Source organism: Acinonyx jubatus, chromosome D4, assembly GCF_027475565.1.
Source record: "Acinonyx jubatus isolate Ajub_Pintada_27869175 chromosome D4, VMU_Ajub_asm_v1.0, whole genome shotgun sequence".
In the NCBI taxonomy this organism is placed as follows: domain Eukaryota; kingdom Metazoa; phylum Chordata; class Mammalia; order Carnivora; family Felidae; genus Acinonyx; species Acinonyx jubatus.
Window position 1 is genome coordinate 88,164,293 of NC_069391.1, and position 22,910 is coordinate 88,187,202.

Below are 22,910 nucleotides of genomic sequence, written 5' to 3' on the forward strand. Positions count from 1 at the left end.
TTTCCTTCACTATGAGAAGAATTTTTTTTTTGAATGTTTTTATTTATTTTTGAGAGAGAGAGAGAGAGAGTGTAAGAGACCGCGAGCAAGCAGGGGAGGGGGCAGAGAGAGAGGGAGACCCAGAATCCGAAGCAGGCTCCAGGCTCAGAGCCGTCAGCACAGAGCCCGATGCGGGCCTTGAACCCACGAACCGTGAGATCATAACCTGTACTGAAATTGGATGCTTAACCCACTGAGCCACTCAGGTGCCCCAAGAATGTTTTCTTATTTTCAAACTCTTTCCCAATTATTACTCCAATGGATCTAAGTAAAATCACAGTCATAATCTCAGGGTGGGTAGGTTTGTGAGGGAGGAGAGGAGGGAAAGGATAAGAGATCAAAAATCATTTAGGTAAAAAAGAAAGTAGTTATTCCAAAAACAATATAATTACCTGAATAATAAAATTAACGTATTAAGCATAATAAATGTAAATAAGTTAAATTGTTATTTATTTACTTATTTTATTAAATAAGTTAACATAACAAACCCAAGATTCTAGGCAGCAGGGCAAATACCACTCAACGTCCAACAAATGGAAACATGCTACTTTTTCAGGGGAAAAAAGATCCTTTTTCCTGGCATTCAGTTGATCCTTCATTACACAAATCCGTGTTGAGTGGCTACTATGTGCCAGGCACTGTGTAAGTGCATGGAGCATGGTGCCACACACAGAGACGAGTTCCTGCTCTCATGCTGGACACCTGGCAGGTACTTCCTGGGCCTCCTCAGCAGGGCTGTGTCACCCACACAGCACGGGAGGCCTTCGGTTTGGAGCACAGCTGATGGACATGTGGGTTCTCCTTCAGCTAAGCCACGATTCGGGTGCCAGACATTCGCGAGGACGGCGGTGGGGAACGGCTTTGTTTGACTTCATCTGGTCCCCCACTTCTCCCTTCAACAACCGCGAGCACCCAAACAAAACAAAGAATTCTGCCATCTCCTCCAGGAAATACTCAATTACGTGTTATTACTCATTGTGGTGCCCATGTAATAGTGGGGGGGAAGGGGAACCAAGCAGAATATACCGTGTTTTCTTTCGTGTTCCAATCTGAAGACGGTAAACTGAGTTCTTACGGTGGACTTATTATATAAAATCACCCGTGATGATATTTAGACTCTGGGGGATTATGGATCTCTGGATATTAGAAGAGTCGTCATTTGACTTAAAATCACATCGAACCACGGGCGCCTGGGTGGCTCAGTCGGTTAAGTGTCCGACTTTGGCTCAGGTCATGATGTCACGGCTTGTGAGTTTGAGCCCCGCATCAGTCTCTGTGCTGACAGCTCAGAGCCTGGATCCTGATTGGGTTTCTGTGTCTCCCTCTCTCTGCCCCTCCCCTGCTTGTGTTCTGTCTCTCTCTCAAAAATAAATAAACATTAAAAAAAAATCCTTTGAAAACGCATCAAACCAGATCTGGAACATTTATTTTACAGAAAGAAGAGAATAAATCTGATATTGTTATTATTTTTAGAGTTATAGCAGAACAGTAAAAGTTCTCCTTACCATCTATAGTAACGTGCACAACAAATAAACCTTCTTCATTTCCCAGGGCAATTCTTTTGTGATCTATATTTGAGGCACAAATATAAACATCAAGGATTTTGAGGGGTGAACATTAAGTAAAGCTATTAAAATAAATTGGACAAATTTATCAATATTGAAAAGTTTAAAAGTCAAAGTAGATACATATTCAGCATACATAAAAATGAAAAGAAGCAGGATAAGAATAATTAATTTGCATTATTTTCCTTTCAGATTATAGAAGTAAAAATAAAACGACTTTTTCTCAGTAGAAAGATCACTATAATGTTTATGAATACTTGAATAAAGGATAATATTGAAGTAATGATACATTTTATAACTCGCTACAAGTAATTGTCTCATGCATGGAGAAATTTTGTAATTGAATTTGTTGGTGCTCTTGGCCGGAACCGGGGTCTATGTAAGAACACAGCCAGCACTCAAACCCCTAGTGCAAAGATAGCACTGGGAGCGAATGCCTTGAATACAAAGCACAGAACTTGGCATATATTAGCTCACCTGATACTCTTCGGAACTGAAAAGCAGGCATTATCTGCATTTAACGCGAGTACAGTAGTAACGGGTTCCACGTTACGCAGCACTAAATTGCCAAGTGGCTCTAGTTCACAAGAAATGATGTTTGGGAAACGAAAGTATTCTTGCTTATTGAGTATTGATCTTGGCAGTTCATTCATTGATTCACTTATTTTTCATTTATTTATTGAGTACTGGGAATACAGATATGAAAGACGGTCTCCGCCCTCGAGGGAGGCGGTTCGCGGCTGCTACCCAGGGCCACGCTGCTGGTATGATACCCTTGGAGCCAGATGGGTTTGGGAACTCAGAACCGATCAGACTTGAGAAAGGTGTCCCTGTATATTAAAGAAACATCATTTTACACAGGACCTGGGGAACCATCATACAACCAAGTGTACTAATGCACTTGCAGAGTCGTAATGGGCAGGTGGGTTGGGGGAAAGGCCTCCAGCAGCCTCAGTCCGTCAGGTTTTGCCGACCAGTGGGCCGTGAATAAAGTTGTGGTTTCGGGTCTCCATCTGGAGATGGTGGTGAGGCGTGCGGACGCTCGGCAAGAACACCGTAAACCATACCGATGAGTGCAGCTGTCTGGGCGGTTTTGGTCGGGGGCAGCCCGCTGTCCTAAGCCTCCTTCAGAACGTAGACGGAGTCTTCTGAGCGTCCGGTGCAAGTCACCCAACACTCCCGCCCACTCACACTTGTCACGCCCGCTGCCCGCTGGGGTTGGCACGGAGTACCTACTGCTGGGCGCCGACAGCTGAGAAGCTGTGACCCGCAATGATTCGAGGGATGTCTCAGTTATGAGGAAGCAGAACTCCGGATGCCAGCTGTTGAACATCTTTCATCAAACTCACCGCTGGTGATGACACTTCCACTACCGTTACCCTCTTCCTGGTTAGTGGAATAACTGATGTGAGCATCAGCACCCAGGCCGACAGCGAAATGTCAGAATCACTGCTATTGTGATCCTCCTAAAAATACTCAGGAATCCGTCTGAATCATACTGGGCTTCAGCAGTGAAAATAGTTACCATTTACTGAGTGTTGATTCTGTACCAGGAACTGCTGGAAGAAACGGACATATGTTAATTGATTTAATCACCACGGAAAACTCAGCAGGTAGACACCACCCTTCTGTCCATTTCACAGGTGAGAAGACGGGCCCAGCAGGGGAAATTGCGGGCAGTCTGCTGCCAGAACCCCGGCTCTGAGCCTCTCTGCTTCTTCGATTCTAGACACAGCTTTGCACCTTTTGATAAGTGTCTTAATTGCAATCAGGCAATGGGTCTTAATTACAGTCATCATAATCCATGTTGACATTATGCAGCATTCAGGGATCCTTTGTTGTTAAGTCACAAATACTCAGAAGTACTTTGCTTTCCTGGCTGCTATGTGCCCATGAATACATTACTTACATCATTACTAGCAAATGGCAAGGAAAATTTAAATTTAAAAATGTACACTTGGCCTAGCAGAACTCAAAACTTATAGGTAGGATTTCTTTTGTAAGCATTAATTAAGCAGCAGTGGCATAATTCCCACATCATAGGTCAGTGCCCAACTATCAGGTGTTTGTAGGGTTTCCGGGTGGCTGGGTAGAGTCTAGATAGATTTCTACCCCCCGACGAAGGAACTAGGAACATCTTTGTGCAGCCTTTGTTAACTACAAGAGTCACGGGCTGACTGTAACCACTGGGGTCACAAGGGGACAGCAGGCCTTTGCTTCCGCTGTCACTTTATAGGTAAAGAATCACTTCCAGAATCACTTGAATTTTTTATGTGACTTTTAAGCAGCGGGGTGTTTATTTTTTAAGAGATTGCAAAAACGCATTCCTCCTTGATTTTTTTAATTTTGTACTCTTGGTTTGAATTTGAATTGACTTCAGAAGTTTGCCTCAGAGGAAACTATCTTACAAAGTGCCTCTGGTTTCAGAAGCCATGCATTCATGCTACTGCACGATGAACTGTTGTTGGTCATGATGACCTTGAAGGTCAAGGTCATCCTTCTTTCTCTGTCACTATTCTTTCCCTCTTCGCTCACACTCTCAATACCACCCTGCTTTGTAAGCTTCTCCTGTTTTCAGCTATAAACCTGACATCTGTCCTGTTACCTTCCAATAGAATGAATGGGCCCCTCGGGAACATTTGCGTTTTAAGGCACAGATTTAACTGTAGGATGAAAAGACTGTGGCTTATGTAAAAAGCTCTTTACATTAACCCCAAATAGAAATAGGGGGATAGGTTTATTGTGGCAGGTGGAAGGTAGGAAAGGGGCCGTGGTTCCCCAGCACTTCTGAAATCCCGGCCTCCAGTGACCTTGAGCAGCACAAGGAGGTTTGCCCCCTATAGACGACAGGCAAGAAGGGAGTGAAACCAAATGCACAGTCAAGAGATCCGATGGCAGCATGCGTGTTTACTTTAACGGTGCGGGGCATTTCCTTTCTCCTTACAGGAATAAAATCGGAAGGCCAGACAGAACTGACAGAAAACACTCCATCCCTGAAAGAAAAGCAGGACGCTGAAAGTGAATAGACTCTCCTGAAAGTGAGTAAGACGATATATAAACATAATCATCAATTGTAATTTCATCGATTTTCTATATTCTTTTCTGTAGTAACAGAGTAATCAGAATATTGTATCAGCAGGGCTTGGCCAGCAGCATATCATTAAAAAACCCAAGTAAACTGCAGGCTGACCCCAGTTCAGGCAGTCCTCATGGACTAGAATGGGAGTGCCTGACTGATTCCAAAGCCACAGCCTAGAATAAGGGCCACGTGTCCTCGGAGCAGCTATCATCTATCATGTGATAGATTTTTTAAATGTTACTAAGGTACACTTGACATAGAATAAACGGCACATATTTAAAACGGACGTATTAGAAAAGTTTTGATCTACGTATACACCCGTGAAACCATCACAATGGACATAATGAACGTGTCCATCACCCAAAAATGTTTCCTGGGACTGCTTTGTAATCAATCCCTCCCCTTCCCCCAAGTAACCACATTAGATGAGTTTGAATTTCCTAGCATTTTGTATAAATGGAAATATACGATATGTATTTTTTTCTGTCTGGTTGCTTTTTCTCAGCATCACTATCTTGAGATTCATTCGTGTTGTTGCATAGATAAATGCATTTCTTTTCATTGGTGAATAATATTCCATTGTGTGGATATGCCACAGCGTATCCATTCACCCAGTAATGGATGAATTTGGGTTGTTTCAAGTTGGGGCTATTTTACCTAAAGCTGCTATGCATGTGTATGTATATCTTTAATGGATGTATGATTTCCGTTGGGGAAACGCCTGGCAACAAAGAAACTGGAAGATACAGTAAGTGTGCATTTAATTTCCAAGGAACTGCCAAACTCTTTTCCGAAGTGGTTACTCGATTTACAAAGCAGCTTATGAACGTTCCACGTCCTCACATCCTCCCAACACTGGAAATGGGAATTTTAGCCTTTCTTGTGGCTGTGTAGTGGTATCTCATGGTTGTTTCATTTGGATTTCCCTATCTATTAATGGTGTTGAGCATCTGTTCGCGTGCTTACTTGCCATACGCATATCTTCCTTGTTGAAGGACCTTCTCCGATCTTTTGCCCATCTTTTGAAAATGGAGCTGTTTGTTCTCTTCTTATTGGGTTTTAAGAATTCTTTCTGCATTTTGGATTAAGTCCCGGTCTGGTATTTGATTTGCCCCCACTCGGCAGCTTCTGTGACGCTCCTAACAGTGTATTTCAGTGAGCTGCAGCTTTGAATTTTGATAAAGTCCAGTTTATCAATTGTTTTCTGTGTTGTGCTTTGGTGTCATATCCAAGAATTCTTTGTCTTATCCAAGATCAAAAGGGTTTTCTCCTGTGTTGGCTTCTGGTACTTGATAGTTTTAAGTGTTACACTTGGCTCTATGATCTATTTTGAGTTAAGTTTTGTATATGGTAAAACATACAGACTGAGGTTGATTTTTTTGCATGCAAATATCTAAAATTCCAGTACCATGGACTGGACTAGGACCACCTGACTGACTCCAAAGCCACTGCTAGAATAAAGGCCAGGTGCCCTCAAAGCAGCTCATTTGATAGATTTTTTTAAATGTTACTAAGGTATACTTGACATATAGTAAGCTGCACGTATTTAATTTTTTAATGTTTTTATTTGAGAGAGAGAGAGAGAGAGAGAGAGACAGAGTGTGAGCAGGGGAGGGGCAGAGAGAGAGGGAGACACAGAATCTGAAGCAGGCTCCAGACTCTGAGCCATCAGAACAGAGCCTGATGCGGGGCTCGAACCTACGAACCACAAGATCATGACCTGAGCTCAAGTCGGACACTCAACCAACTGAGCCACCCAAAGCACTCCTAAACTGTACATATTTAAAGTGGACAATTACAACTTGTACAAAATGTTGTATATAGTTGACCCTTGAACAATGTGGGGGTTGGGGCACTGACCATCCCTCTGCAGTCAGAGGTCCATGTGTAACTTTTGGGGTGCCTGGGTGGCTCAGTCGGTTAAGTGTCCGACTTCAGCTCAGGTCACGATCTCACGGTCCGTGAGTTCGAGCCCCGCGTCGGGCTCTGGGCTGATGGCTCAGAGCCTGGAGCCTGCTTCTGATTCTGTGTCTCCCTCTCTCTCTGCCCCTCCCCCGTTCATGCTCTGTCTCTCTCTGTCTCAAAAATAAATAAACTTAAAAAAAAAAAAGAAATCCATGTGTAACTTTTAACTTCCTCAAAACTTAATTATGAGTCGCCTGCTGTTGATTGGAAGCCTTAACTGATAACTTAAACAGTAGATTAATACATATTTTGTATTTTACATGTATTATGTACTATACTTGTACAGTAAAATAAGCCAGAGAAAAGAAAATGTTGTTAAGAAAATCATGAGGAAAAGAAAATACATTTATAGTATACTGTACTGTGTTCATCAAAAAAAATTTGCCTGTGAGTGGACCTGTGCAGTTCAAACCCATGTTGTTATGAGATCAGTTGTCTGTTAATAGATTAGAAAATCCAGAAATATATACACAAATCTATTACGTATATATGTGTACATACTTTTTGTGTATTTGCAAATATATTTTGTATAGATGTTATAAATATTTTATATATGTATATATTTTTGGATTTGTTCTTTTTGTCAAAGTTGTTTTGTCTCTTCTAACCCTTTTGCATTTCCCTGTGACTTTTAGAATTAACTTGTCAATTTCTACAAAAAATGAAGAAGCCTGCTGGGATTTTGATTAAGATTGTGTTGAAACTAGGGGCGCCTGGGTGCCTCAGTCGGTTAAGCGTCTGACTTCGGCTCAGGTCATGATCTCACCGTTAGTGCGTTCGAGCCCCACATGGGGCTCTGGGCTGACAGCTCAGAGCCTGGGGCTGCCTGGAATTCCTGTCCCCCTCTCTCTGTGCCCCTCCCCGGCTCGTGCTCTGTGTCTCTCTCAAAAACAAATCGACGTTACAAAAAATTAAAATTAAGTTAAAAAATAAAATTCAATTAAAAATGTTTTATAAAAGACTGTGTTGAAACTATAGATCAGTTTTGGAAACACACATTTTAAAATACTGACTTTTCCAATGCACGAACACAGTGACTCTCCATTTATTTAGGTCTTTGTTAGTTTTTTAATCAATATTTTATAGTTTCAGTGTACAAGTCTTGCACATCTTTTGTCACATTGATTCCTACCTTTTAATCTGTTTTGATGCTTTTGCAAATGGTATTGCTTATTTAGTTTCAATTTCTGATTACTTGTTGCTAGTATAAAGAACAATTCCTTTTTATGTGTTGATCATATATCCTGCAAACTGGATAAATTCATTTATTCCAATAGCTTTTTTTGTAAATTGCATTGGATTTTCTTCCTAGATGTTCATTTTGTCTATGAATAACGTTGCATCCTTCTTTCCAACACGGATGTGTTTTATTTCTTTTTCTTCCCTGGCTAGGATTTCCAGCACAAGGTTAAATCAGGGTCGTGGAAGCAAACGTCCTTGTCTTCCTTCTGATCTTAGAGAGAAAGCATTGAGTCTTTTGCCACTAATTATGATGGTAACAGTAGGATTTTCATAGATGCCCTTTATCAGGATGACGAAGCTCCCTTCTAAGAGTTCATCAAGAATAAGGATGTGATTCTGTCAGTTGTGTTCACTGTGTGTATTGACGTGACCTTTTTTCATTTGTGGATATAGTAAATTACATTGATTTTGGAATGTTAACCCAGCCTTCCTGAGATATACCACACTTGCTCATGATGAGATGTAATGTTTACATAACATCGGATTTGATTTACTAACATTTTGGAAAGACTTTTTGCAACTAAGTTCACAAAGAATATTGGTTTGTGCTTTTTTATCATTTTCTAAATTTTATTTCATCATGATGTAGTCTTTAATCCCCATCACCTATTTCCCCAATCCCCCCACCCCCAGCCCCTCTGATTACCATCAGTGTGTTCTCTATAGTTAAGAGTCAGTTTCTCGGTTTCTCTGTCTCTTGTTTTTCCTTTGCTCATTGTTTTGTTTCTTAAATTCCACATATGAGTTAGATCATATGCTATTTGTCTTTATCGGACTGAACTTATTTTGCTTCACATTATACTCTCTAGCTCTATCCGTGTGGCAAATGGCAAGATTCCATTCCTTTTATGGGTCAATAATATTCCACTTACATATATTAATATATATATGTGTAATATATATTTATATATATATGTATTATATATATTTATATATATCACATCTTTATATTCTTTATATATATTTATATTAAAATATATTATATATTATTCCATTAAATATATATGTATATAAATATATGTATATAAATACATGTATATAAATGTATGTATATAAATATATGTATATGTACATAAATGTATATATCCCCCACATCTTCTTTATCCATTTATCTGTCAGTGGATACTTGCACTGCTTCCATAGTTTGGCTAATTGTAAATAATGCTGCAATAAACATAGGGGTGCATGTAGCCCTTTCAGTAAGTATTTTTGGGTAAATACCCACTACTGCAATTACTGGATTGTAGGGTCGTTCTATTTTTAACTTTTTGAGGAACCTCCAAACTGTTTTCCACAGTGGCTGCACTACTTTGCATTCCCATCAACAGCGTAAGACAGTTCCATTTTCCCACCTCCTCACCAACATTTGTTGTTTCTTGTGTTTTTTATTTTAGCCATTCTCACAGGTGTGAGGTGATATCTCACCTTAGTTTTGATTTGCATTTCCCTGATGATGAGTGATGTTGAGCCATCTTTTCATGTGTCTGTTGGCCATCTGGATGTCTTCTTTGGAGAAATGTCTGTTCATGTCTTCTGCCCATTTTTAATTGGATTATTTGACTTAGGGGTATTGAGTTGTATCAACTCTTTATATATTTTGGACACTAACCCTTTATTGGATGTGTCATTCGCAAATATCTTCTATTCAGTAAATCGCCCTTTAGTTTTGTTGATTGTTTCCTTAGCTATGCCCAAACTTTATTTTGATGTAGTCCCAATAGTTTATTTTTGCCTTTATTTCCTTTGCCTCAGGAGATATTTCTAGAAAAAAGTTGACTATAGCTGATAGAGAAATTATTGCCTATGCTCTCTTCAAGGACTTTTATGGTTTCAGGTCTCACATTGAGGACTTTAATTCATTTTGAGTTTATTTTTACAGATGGTGAAAGAAAGTGATCTGCTTTCATTCTTTAGCATGTGGCTGTCCAGTTTTCCCAACACCATTTGTGGAAGAGATAGTCTTTTTCCTGTTGTATACTCGTTCCTCCTTTGCCATAGATTAACTTGCCATATAATTATAGGTTCATTTGGGGGTTTTCTGTTCTATTGTCTTATGTGTCTGTTTGTATGCTAGTACCATACTGTTTGAATTACTGTTGCTTTGTAATATAACTTGAAATCTGGAATTGTGATACTTCCCAGTTTTTTCTTTTTCAAGATTTCTTGGGCTATTTGAGGTCTTTTGTGGTTCCATACAAATTGTAGGATTATTTGTTCTAGTTCTGTGAAAAATGCTGTTGGTATTTTGATAGGGATTGTATTAAATCTGTAGATTGCTTTGGGCAGTGTAGACATTAACCATATTTGTTCTTCAATCCAAGAGCATCGATTATCTTTCCATTTTTTTGCATTGTCTTGAATTTCTTTCCTCAGTGTTTTATAAGAGTACAAGTATTCTACCTCTTTGGTTAACCTTATTCCTAGATATTTTATTGGTTTTAGTGCAATTGTAAATGGGATTGCTTTCTTAATTTCACTTTCTACTGCTTCGTTAATAGTGTGTAGGAATGCAAAAGATTTCTGTTTATTAATTTTGTATCCTTTGACTTTACTGGATTCATTTATCGGTTCTAGTAGTTTTCTGGTGGAGTCTTTAGGGTTTTCTATATATAGTATCTTGTCTTCTGGAAGTAGTGAGAGTTTCACTTCTTCCTTCCCAGTTTGGATGCCTTTTATTTCTTTATGCTGTCTAATTGCTGTGGCTAGAAATTCCAGTAGTGTGTGGAATAAAAGTGGTGAGAGTGGACATCCTTGTCTTGTTCATGACCTTCAGGGACAGGCTTTCAGTTTTTACCACTGAGTATGGTGTTGGCTGTGGGTTTTTTATGTAAGGCCTTTATTCTGTTGAGATATGTTCCCTCTAGGTCTACTTTGCAGAAGGTTTTTATCATGAATGGGCATTGTACTTTGTCAAATGCTTTCTCTGCATCTATTAAAATGATCATATGGTTTTTATTCTTTCTGTTAGTGATGTGACAATTCACATTGATTGTTTTGCAAATATTGAGCCACCCTTGCATCCAGGAAATAAATCCTACTTGATCGTGGTGTGTGATTTTTTTTAATGGATTATTGGATTTGGTGTGCTAACATTTTGTTGAAGGATTTTGCATCTATATTCATGAGAGATACTGGCCTGCAATTCTCTTTCTCGTGGTGTCTTTATCTGGTTTTGGTATCAGGGTGATGCTGGCCTCATAATGAATTTGAAAGTTTTCCTTCCTCTTGTATTTTTTGGAATAGTTTGAGAAGAAAGGTTTGTGCTTTTCTTGTCTGGCTTTGAAATCAAGGTAGTGCAGGACCCATAGAATGAGCTGAGAAGTGGTTCCTGCTCTTCAGTTTCCTGGAAAATCTCATGTAGAATTGGCATTATATGTTTCTTATATATTTGATTTTTTGACAATACCTCATGGTGTGCCTGGGTGGCTTAGTCAGTTAAGCGTCTGACTTTGGCTCAGGTCATGATCTCACAATTTGTGGGTTTGAGCCCTGCATCAGGCTCTGTCCTGACAGCTTGGAACCTGGAGCCTGCTTTGAATTCTGCGTCTTCCTCTCTCTCTGCCCTTCCCCTGCTCATGCTCAATGTCTCTCTCTCAAAAGTAACATTAAAAAATTTTTTAATAAAATACCTCAGTAAAACTGTTTGGAGTTGGAATTTTTTCTTTGTGGGACAGTGTTTAATTAAAACTCAATTACTGCGGTGCCTGGGTGGCTCAGTCAGTTAAGCATCCAACTCTTGATCTCGGTTCAGGTCATGATCTCACAGTTCGTGGATTTGAGCCCCACATCGGGCTCTGCGCTGACAGCATGGAGCCTGTTTGGGATTCTCTCTCTCTCCCTCTCTCTCTCTCTCTGTCCCTCCCTGGCTCATGTGCGTGCCCTCTCTCTCTCAAATAAATAAAAACTAAACTAAAATTAAATTAAATTAAAAATAAATAAATAAATAAATAAATTAAAAAAATATACTTTAAAAAAATTCAGTTACTTAATAGACCAGGCTTCCAGTATGGCTGGTTGGAACAGGTGCTGTTTTCTCGAATTCTTCAGGTAGTCCTTTCACTGGCCTCTAATAGTTTCCTCACAAGCATGTACTGATCAGCAATCTGCTGACTCCTTGAATGAGATCCTCTATAGATCCCTGGAGATTTCTCTCTCTCTCTGTCTCTCTCTTTTTCAACTCCATGTCTTCCACTCTAGGAGTCTACCTGGCTCTGCCCGGGATTCCACTTCCTGTGTTAGGTACTAGAAACTCTCACAAGGCAGTAACTTGAGGCAAATATAGAGATTGCTTCATTGGTTTCCATTTTTTCAGGGATCACTGCCTTTTGCTGTCTGATGTCCAGCACCTTAAATCAGTTTCTTGGTTATTTCAGAGCGAAAGTTAAAAGTGGTCCCTGCTACTCCATTCATTCTTCTTTTTTTTTTTTTTAAGTGATCTCTACACCCAATATGGGCTCAAACTCCCAATCCCGAGACTGAGTCACATGCTCTTCTGACTGAGCCAGCCGGGCGTCCCAAGCCCCTGTTACTACATTTGGGTTGAAAGTAGAAGTCTGTTTGATCCAGCTCACTTGATGATATTCTACTTCTTCAACATCGGCAACTGACTTAGGTCTCTTCCCCAACGTGCTCATTCTCCATTGTAACCTTACTGCTGTTGCCCTTTCTTATTCTTGTTGACTTAAAAGCCCAGTACCATCTGTCATTGTTACTCTTTTCTTCGTTTTCCTTTTCCTGTCACTCACTGTGTCCTGTGAGATCACCTTAGTAGTATTTCGTGTACCCATCTCTCCTTTTGTAATTCCTGCAGCCGCCACCTTCGTGCAGACACTCACTCAGTCTGAACACTGGATAATTGCAAAGTGGACTAGTCAACTCCAGCACTGCTTTCATTTCCCGTCCCCAACATCACACACACACACACACACACACACACACACTCTTATATATATAAAAAAATCTGCCAGACTAATCTTCTAAAGTCACCTTCAAGATTATCTGGTTTTCTGCACCAGTTATTCAAGGTACTATCAAATTTCTGACAAGGGTGACATTAACTAGTGTGAAGAATATAGACCAGAGTTTCTGAGTAAGGAATCAAAATAAGACAGGACGAATATAGAGACCCGCACAATCTGTGATAAGGGGAGCATTCAGGCTGAGCATTGTCATCATGGTGCAAGTGACACCTGGAGCCACAGGAAGTGATGGGATCCTCTGGGGTGTATGCAGAGCGGGAGGAGAAAAGGCCAAGGACAGATAATCAGATACACTAAGAGGAATGTGTAGAGGGGCTTAAAAGATTCAGAACAGGAAGGAAGGAGGAGAGAACAATTTATTGCATTTCTTTCAACAAGGTATACTTGCGACAAGTTCACTGATTCAGTATTATTTAATAATAAACACTTAAAGAGACATCTGCAAAAATGGCAGAGAAAGGATCTCTGAAGATTGTCTTATTCATAAAAAAGAAAAAACAGGGCACCTGGGTGGCTCAGTCGGTTAAGCGTCTGACGTCAGCTCAGGTCATGATCTCGCAGTTCGTGAGTTCAAGCCCCGCGTCAGGTCTGTGCTGTGCTGACAGTTCAGAGCCTGGAGCCTGCTTCAGATTCTGTGTCTCCCTCTCTTTCTGCCCCTCCCAGCTTGCTCTCTCTCTCTGTCTCTCTTTCTCTCTCAAAAATAAACATTAAGAAAAAAGAGAGATAAAACTGGTAAAATTCATCAAAATCAACTTTTTCATCATAACTGTAAATTAACTAAAATTTGTGTCAATCTGAAGAGGCTTTCCTCAAGGAATACAGCTAAATCTTGGTAGGAATCAGGAATTTTGTGGTGGTTTAACTTGCCCTAGTCCCATGCTCCATATTCCAACTCCTCAGTAGCCTTGAAAGATAGCATTCTGCATTGATGGAGCGTCCTAGAAACCAGTGGACTTGGGGGAGCAGAAAAGAGGAGGAGGAATGAGAAAGCAACTGGTGTATTTGACTTAATTCAGAGCTCTCCAAGTTTGAAAATTCTATCGCCAAGAGCCACCTACAAAAAACAACTGCATGGAAGCATTTTAACTGCACAACTGCCTAGGCACTGTTTAACAATTGCGGAGTGGGTGGGGGGGGGGGGAGATTAACCAAAAACCCTAGAACAAAAAAATAAGAACTGAGATGTCCATAAGGGTCTTTGAAAAGTTCTGACATACTGCTAGGAATCTAGATGTACATGCACATGTACAGGGCTGTGATCATTCCTAGCGCTGTGCATATACTCAGGAAAGACCTGAGAAGGCCATAAGGTCTCACTGCTGGCTGACTTTGGTATGTAGATTAATTGTACATCATATTTGGGAAGTTTTCAGCCGTTATGTCTTCCATGGTTCTTGAGCACTTGCACAAGTAAAAGTGAAGGCTAAGACAGTGTTGCCAACTGCCTGGCTGAGTATTGAAGGAGTGCCCCAGTTTGCACACAGAATCCTTCAGCAAAGTCTGGGATCCAGGTGTTTATTAAAAAATCTCTGCACAATCACTAGCTGACTACTAAGCTAACAAACTAGAGACTAGAGACTTCAGTGACCACACGTGACAAAGAATACTTTGCAGATTGGTTCAGAAAAGTCACTACAGAAACAAACAAAAATTACAAGTAACAACAACAAATCCTGGAGAGGAGGTGGAATTTGATTACCAGAGTTGCCAGTTTAATTATCTGAAATGTCCAGTTTTTAAGAAAAAAAAAATACAAGACATGCAAAGAAACACAAAAGTGGGACCCAATACAAGGGAAAAACACAACCAGTGGAAACTGTCCCCCAGGAAATTCAGATGTTGAATTTACCAGACAGAGATTTAATTCAACTATTTTAAATGTGTTTGATGACCTAAAGGAAACCATGTCTAAAGAACTAAAGAAAATTATGAGAATGATGTCTTACCAAATAGAAAATATCAATAAGAAATTCAAAATTACAAAAAAAAAAACAAATAGAAATTCTGAAGTTGAAGAATAAAATAACTCAATGAAAAATTCACTAGAGGGGCTCAAAAATAGATTTGAGTAGGTGGAAGACAAAATCACTGAACTTGAAGATAGGCCAATTCATACCATCCAATCTAAGAAGAAAAGAATGAAGAAAAATGAACAGGTTCTCAGAGGCCTGTGGGACACCAAATATAATACTAAGATACACATAATGGGAATCCCAATGTAAGAGGAGAGACAAAAGGGGACAGGAAGCATAATTGGATGTATATCTCAATTCAGTAACCTAAATTTCCACCTTAATAAACTAGTAAAAGAAGAAAAAATTAAACCTGGAATAAGCAGAAGGAAGGAAATAACGAAGAATAGAGCTAAAGTCAGTAAAATAAAATAGAAAAGGAAGAAAATCAAGAAAACCAAAAGTTGTTTCTTTAAACGATTAACAAAATTGACAAACCTTTAGGTAAACCAAGAAAAAAATGCGAGAAGATTTAAGTTTCTAAAACCAGAAATTAAAGAGAGAACATAACCAACTGACCTTTCAGAAACTAAAAGAAGTATAAGGGAATACTATGAACAATAACATTCAAAAAAAAAAAAAAAAAGGAAAGAAAAGAAAACCTAAAAGAATAGAAAAATTCCTAGAAAACACAAAGTATTAACGGTAACTCAAGATATGGAAAATCTGAATAGATTTATAACAAGTAGAGACAGAGATAGTAACCAATAACCTTCCCGGGCACCTGGGTGGCTCAGTCATTAAACATCTGACTTCGGCTCAGGTCGTGATCTCACAGTTCGTGAGTTCGAGTCCCATATCAGGTGAACTCGAGCCCTGCTTCAGATGAACTTGTGCCCCGCTTTGGGTAAAACACGAGCCCTGGGTGAGCCCCACTTCTCTCTCTCTCTGCCCCTTGATCACTTGCACCACCCCCCCGCAAAAAATCCCATAAATAAAAGCTCAAGGCCAGATGGCTTCATTAGTGAATTCTACCAAACATATTTAATACCAATCCTTCATGAACTCTCCCCAAAAAATAAGAAGAAAGAGTACTTTCCAGCTCATTTGGAGGCCATTATTACTCTAATACCAAAACCAGGCAAAAATATCCCAATAAAAGAAAACTACAGACCAATATTCTGTATTAACATGGATGTAAAACTCTTCAATAAAGTCTAGCAAATCCAATCCAGCAGAAAGTAAAAAGGATTATGCACCATAACCAAGTGGGATTTATCCCAGGAATAGGTTCTACAGAAAATTTGTCCCAGGTAAGTTCTTTATGAAAAGATCACTCAATTTAATACATTTAGTAAAGGGGAAAAAACTATGTGATCCCCTCAATAGACAAAACGAAACATGTGATTCCACTTATATGAAGAACCAGAGAAGTCCATAGAGACAGGCGCACATTAGTGGTTGCCAGGGGCTCGGGGCAAGGGAGAACGTGTAATGACTGCAAACGCATGTATGGTTTCTTTTTGGCATGATGAAAATATTCTAAATTAGATTGTGGCTATGGTTGTACAACCTTGTGAATAAACACAAGTGAATTGCACACTTTAAAATGGTGAAATGTATGGCATGTGAATTACATCTCACTAGAAAGACTGTCTGGTTTTGAGATTCTGTTTCTTTTCTTGGCGCACGCACACACACACACACACACACACACACACACACACAGAAAATAACGTTTGACTAAAAAACCTCTTACGTCAGGCTCTGTGCTGACAGCTCAGGGCCTGGAACCTGCTTTGGATTCTGTGTCTCTCTCTCTCTCTCTGCTCCTACCCCGTCTCTCCTTCAAAAATAAACGTCTCTGTCTCTCCTTCAAAAATAAACGTTAAAACAACAACAACAACAAAACAAACCTCTTACAAGTATGCATTGAATTATAGTCCGTGCCTTAGAGGTGGTGATGCAAACTTTAGGCAAAATCTTCTATTTTGAAGTTTACATGGCAATGGAGAAAATCAGCAGCTTTAACATAAAGCAGTGTAACTAACAACACTGTTTAAGAAAATATCAGAAGTCACTTTTATTCACATTTTTTTATAAAAAAGAATTCTCTTTCAAAGCTTACCTCATGTCAGTCACTTGGCTCATGACAACGTTGGATTTTGAGTCTTTTTCTTCATCCGTGTTATACAGAAAGTTTGAAGTCACAAACTATGGTCAGTGATCTCTGCCATCCTTTTTTCACCCCTGCTTTCTTTGGGATATTTAGTTTTGATTTAAAAACAAACAAACAAACAAACAAAAACAATCTAAGCTGAAGCATCAAATACTATCCAGTTACTACACGTAAAATTAAAAAATAAATCTGTGTTATAAATCTGTCACCTATTAAAGATGGGGAGCAAAGTTGTATAACATAATTGAAGTTTTAAAAAGCAAGGCAATTCCTTTGAAGATTCAAAATCTCGGGGCGCCTGGGTGGCTCAGTCGGTTGAGTGGCCGACTTCGGCTCAGGTCATGATCTCGCGGTCCGTGAGTTCAAGCCCCGCGTCGGGCTCTGGGCTGACAGCTCAGAGCCAGGAGCCTGTTTCAGATTCTGTGTCTCCCTCTCTCTGACCCTCCCCCGTTCATGCTCTGTCTCTCTCTGTCTCAAAAATAAATAAACGTTTAAAAAAAAAAATCTCTTGTGAGAATAAGATTGACACCATTTCAACTAACACTAGCAATTTATTCAAATAATTTCTTCCTCTCCGGTAACATGAAATTCAAATACGGTAACTCCATGCCTCAAATTCAACTCAGATTTTCAATATTTCTCAAAAAGATTATTTCATTTTTGGTCTCATAGTTGGTTATTGCTGACTGGAATTCAAAGTTACTTCATTAGTAGGGATTTCAACATTTGTTCATCACAAGGTAAGGTTTGAACAGTAAACTTTGGTGCATTTAAAAATTTGGAGCAACACCTGGGTGGCTCAGTCAGCTAAGCATCTGACTCTTGATCTCTGCTCAGGTCATGATGTCACAGTTGGTGAGATCGAGCCCCGAGTCAGGCTCTGTGCTGACAGTGGGAAGCCTGCTTGGAATCCTCTCTCTCTCCCTCCCTCTCTCCCCCTCTCTCTCTGCCCCTGCCCCCCTCGCTCATGCGCACGCACTCTCACTCTTTCTCTCTCAAAATAAACAAACGTTTAAAAAAATAACAAAAATATCCTATTGGGGACAGCTAAATTTTGTTCTGAAACTATCTTCTCAAGATGGTACAATAATGTTCAAGTGCATATAATTTATATCGTATAACTGCGATAAATATTATATAGTGTATGTATATTTCTTACAAATGTGCTCACAGTGCGAGATGATTAATGATTTTTTTAAGAGTTCATCTAAACCCAAAATATTGACGCCTACCCAGACGTGGCCTTCTGTTGCCATGCCTTCCTGTGGGTCTAGACAGAGAGCCCCTTTCTTCTGCTGAGAAGGCACTGGACAGACCTGTGGAGCTTCTGCTACACAGGTTGTGTGACAGGAGACCCGCATGCTTTTGGAAGGGAATAAAGAGACATGACAGCGGTGGGTAGAACGGTTGTACCCCCTGGCCCTCCGCTGCAGTGCTCTCTGCTCTTGCAGAGGTCACAGTGCTAAAAACTACATTTCCCAGACTCCCTTGCAACTGAGTTTTGGTCAACCAGAGGGCTTTCTGTGAGACCCAGCCGAGCGGCGCAGGATGCGGAGTACCCGCTTTGCTGCAGGACCTTGAGGTCACAGCTGCCGGGGTGGCGTCCCGGATCCCGCGGGAGCCTTCTTTGTTCCGTGGGTGGTGGCCGGATTCTGCAGACTCTGCAGTCGCGGGGGCTTTCTGACCCCGGCAGAAGGAGCAGGTCCTGGGAGCGGCAGCAGCGGTGGCCGCTTCCTGATTTGTCCCCGACCCGGGCTCAGCAGAGCCCCAGCCACCCTGAGCGCTCAGCCCAGAGCCTGCCTCTGCAGCCCCGGAAGGATCCCCTGAGCACCGAATGCTCCACTTTTAGCCCCATTTGGTTTAATGCACTGGGTTGCGTTTATGGTTAAGGTGGCCCTGACTGTGGCCGCGCTGAGGGCAGGAAAGCTGTGCCGCTCAGCGCTGCGTCCGGGGTGAGCACTCCACGGGACTGGCTAGGAAGCCGGCAGGCACAGAGTCCGCTCTCTAGGGCGAGGAGTGAGGGGTCGATGGGCGCAGGGACCCACTGGGTGATGTTTCCAGAAGTACGTTGCTCCCCTCCGGTAACAGTCACACGGTGGATGAAATGAGTACAGTAAGGCAGCCAGCGCCCAAGCATTCCATTCCGGTCGCATAAGCTAGTGACCTGGGTCCTCCTGCTGTCCTAGTGCTTCTTAGTACACACCCTTGGGAGCAGGACTCCCAAGGACAGCATTCACACAGGCTGTCGGGGCTGACGTCCTTCGGAGTACACGGTGCCACGTTCCCCCCAAACATGCCCGCTAGCCATGGGCCATTCTTTCCAATATGCAACAGAGTCAGACTTGTTGAGTGAAGGGATCGCTTTACCGCCATGCTTCTACGATGCAAAGAGAACACATTTTTTTGCCAAATAACTTACTGCAATGGACTGAATGTCTGTGTCCCTCCCCCCGCCCCAAATTCCTATGTTGGGGGCGTTAGGAGGTGGGGCCTTTGGGACAGCTCAGGTTCTCGAGGGTGGAGCCCTCGGGAGTGGGATTAGTGCCCTTGTAATAGAGGCCCCTTATAACACAGGCCCCAGGCCTGGGAGGGCACACCCAAAAGTCAGCATTCTGCCCCCCTGAAGGGAGCTCTCACCAGACCCCGACCGTGGCCGCCGCCCTCATCTCGCACTGCCAGCCTGGGAGAAATACATCTGTGTTTATAAGCCACCCGGTCCGCGTGCCGTGCGGGGGAAGCCGCGGTGACTAACACCCTTAAACGTGAGGATCCCAGCCCTGGCCCCGCATAGCCCTTCCTCGGGTCTTACCGCCACAGGCACAGCCTTGTCCTGTCAAGCCCTCCATCAGAGACGTGCGCTGGTGACTTGGTGGGAGCAGTGAAGGACATGAAAAACCAGTGGCTCTTACTCTGCAAAACAGAGCTGACATGCACTAAAGGTTGAATCACTTTGAAGAGGGGAATCCGGTGACTTCTTCCTCCCTCCTTGCCCAAAATACCATTTATGTACAAATACCATTTTATGTACCTACTCACCAGAATTTAAGATTCTTGCCCCCTAATTACTTCAGAATTAGGAAATACTGAGCAAGAGATCAGAAGCATTACGAAGAAGAGAAAGATGGGAAGGAGGAGAGGGAGTTATTTCATCCGTGATCACATGTTCATTAACAGTGTTTGCAAGCAAGTAGATCAGGCCTGTCTTTGATTTGTGCCCGTATATCCTGAACCTTAGAAAGGTGCTTTCTAGACTGATAAATTCTTCGAATGATCCCTTAACAATGGATGGAGTGACAATTGCCTTGTGTACATACTTTTATTTGGGGCGGGGGGGAAGTCAAAAAATAACATGTGTCTCCCTCTCTCTCTGCCACTCCGCCCCTCATACAAACTTTCTGCCTCTCTCTCTCTCTCTCAAATGTACATAAACATTAAAAAGTTTAAAAATAAATAAACTTTTCATATGAACTTATAAAAATGAATATAAAAGATTCCCTCTTAAGAATTTTAGATTACATGCATCGATGAATTAGCCTTATTTTAGCTTTCTTTCGTTTAAGAAGAGACTGTCTTCAGTCTAGAGAAGAGAAACCACATCGTATCAGTTGATGCACAAGCATTTGACAACATCCAACATCCATTCATGACAAAACTCTCATTGGACTAGAAATAGAAAGGACTCCCTTAATGTGATGAAAGGCATCTACAAAAAACACAAAGGCAAGCATTACCACTAAGGATAAAAAACTAAATGCTTTCACATAAGAATAAAAACAAGGCAAGGATGACCACTACCGCTGTTCTATTCAACATTAAGCTGAAAATCCTAGCCAGTGTGCCAGGCAGAAGAAGAAAAGACAGGTATCCAGACTCGGAAAAAATCAAACTGGCCTATTTTCCAGTGACATGATTATCTGCATAGAAAATTCCAAGGAAGATCAAAGGAAAGCAATCTTGAACTACTACGTTTGGTAATGTCACGTGGCAATAAGTCAACCCAAAATTAATCACATTTCTACGTAGCACTAATAAATAATTAGAAGCTGATTTTTTTCTGAGACAATTTTTCAGAACAGTTTATGGTTCACAGAAAAACTGAGGGGAAAGTACAGAGATTTCCCATCCATTCCCTGTCCCCATATTTGCAAAGCCTCCCCAATTATCAACATCCCCCATCAGAATTATAATCGGTGAAACACTGACACATCACAATCACTCATAGTTCACATTAGGGTTCACTCTTGGTGTTGTACATCCTGTGGGTTTGGACACACGTGTAGGTGTGTATCCACCATCATGACATCATATAGAATATTTTCACAGCCTTCATCTATTCATCCCTTCTCCCCCAAGCCATGGCAACCACTGATCTTTTCACTATACCCATGGTTTTGCCTTTTTCAAATGTCGTATGGTTGGAATCATACAGTATGTAGCCTTTTCAGATTAACTGTCTTATTAATAATGTAACGCCTCTTCATGCCTTTTCATGGCTTGATAACCCGTTTCTTGTTAGTAGTAAATACCGTTCCACTGTCTGGATGGACCACAGTTTATCTGTCACTTACGGAAGGACACCTTGGTTGCTTCCGAGTCTTGGCAGCTATGAGTAAAGCTGCTGTAAACATACAGGTACATAATTGCATTTGGAGCTAAATTTTCATTTTGTCTAGGTGAATACCGAGGGGTGCAGTTGCAAGCTTGCGTGGTAAGAATATGCTCAGCGTGGTGAGTAACTGCCAGGCTGTCCTCCAAAGTGGCTGTGCCATCTTCGCATTCTCACCAGCAGGGACGAGAGTTCTGGCTGCTGCACCGTCCTCCCCAGCATTTGGTATCGTCAGGGTGTTCCAGATTGGGGCCATTCGGATACGTGAGTGGCGGCGTCTCGTTTTAAAAAATTTTTTTTAATGTTTTTCATTTATTTTTGAGACAGAGAGAGACAGAGCATGAACGGGGGAGGGGCAGAGAGAGAGAGGGAGACACAGAATCGGAAGCAGGCTCCAGGCTCCGAGCCGTCAGCCCAGAGCCCGACGCGGGGCTCGAACTCACGGACCGCGAGATCGTGACCTGAGCCGAAGTTGGACGCTTAACCGACTGAGCCACCCGGGCGCCCCCAGCGTCTCGTTTTAATTCGCACTCCTCTGATGACATATGCTAGGAAACATCTTTTCATATGCTTATTTGCAACCTGTGTATCTTCTTCGTTGAAGGACCTGTTTCAGTCTTTGGCCGATTTTTATGTGTTTGTTTTCTCATTGTTGATTTCTTAAGGATTCTTCGTGTATTTTGGATACCAGTTGAAATGTGTCCCTTGCAAGTATTTTCTCCCAGTCTGTACATTGTCTTTGCATTCTCTTGATGCTGTCTTTTACAGAAAAGTTTTTAATTTTAATGGAGTCCAGCTTACCAATAATTTCTTTTGTGGATTGTGCCCTTCTCATCGTGTCTAAAAAGTCATTGCCAAACTCACAGTCATCTAGATGCCTAGATTTTCTTCTGGAATTTCTTCTATGAATTTTATAGTTTTGCAGTTTACATGTATATCTGTGATCCATTTTGAGTTAATTTTTGGAAGACTAAAGACTGTGTCTAGATAGAATAACATAAATTATCCCATATGAACGTCAGAGAAAACAGACAGGAAAGATGGGACTGTTTCAAAAGATCTAACATCAGCGTCCCAGAAGGAAAGTATAAAGAGAATGAGGCTGAGAAAGTACTCAGAAAAATAATGGCTAGAGATTTCCTAAGTTTGACAAAAGACAATAGATTCAAGACGCTAAATTGAATTCCAAATAGGATAAACCCAAAGAAATGCAAGCCAAGACCCAGTGTAGTAAAACTTCTGAAAACTAAAGGCAAACCATCATCACCATCGTCGTCATCATGAAAGCAGCCAGAGACAAACAA

General features: G+C 41.2%; 2 long non-coding RNA genes across 2 annotated transcripts in view; one reads left to right on the forward strand and one right to left on the reverse strand.

Moving 5' to 3' along the window:
• Positions 1-6,241, forward strand: part of LOC128312256 (uncharacterized) — a 19,766-nt gene extending 13,525 nt beyond the window's left edge. The window contains exon 3 of the long non-coding RNA XR_008291316.1: positions 4,551-6,241. This is a non-coding gene — a long non-coding RNA (uncharacterized LOC128312256). The remainder of the gene's footprint in view (positions 1-4,550) is intronic.
• LOC128312255 (uncharacterized) lies at positions 2,755-18,473 on the reverse strand. The gene is made up of 3 exons (XR_008291315.1): positions 18,233-18,473; positions 16,950-17,078; positions 2,755-4,597 (listed from the first exon to the last, which is right to left on the reverse strand). It is a non-coding gene; the product is annotated as an uncharacterized LOC128312255 (long non-coding RNA).
• Between the last annotated feature and the right edge of the window lie 4,437 nt (positions 18,474-22,910).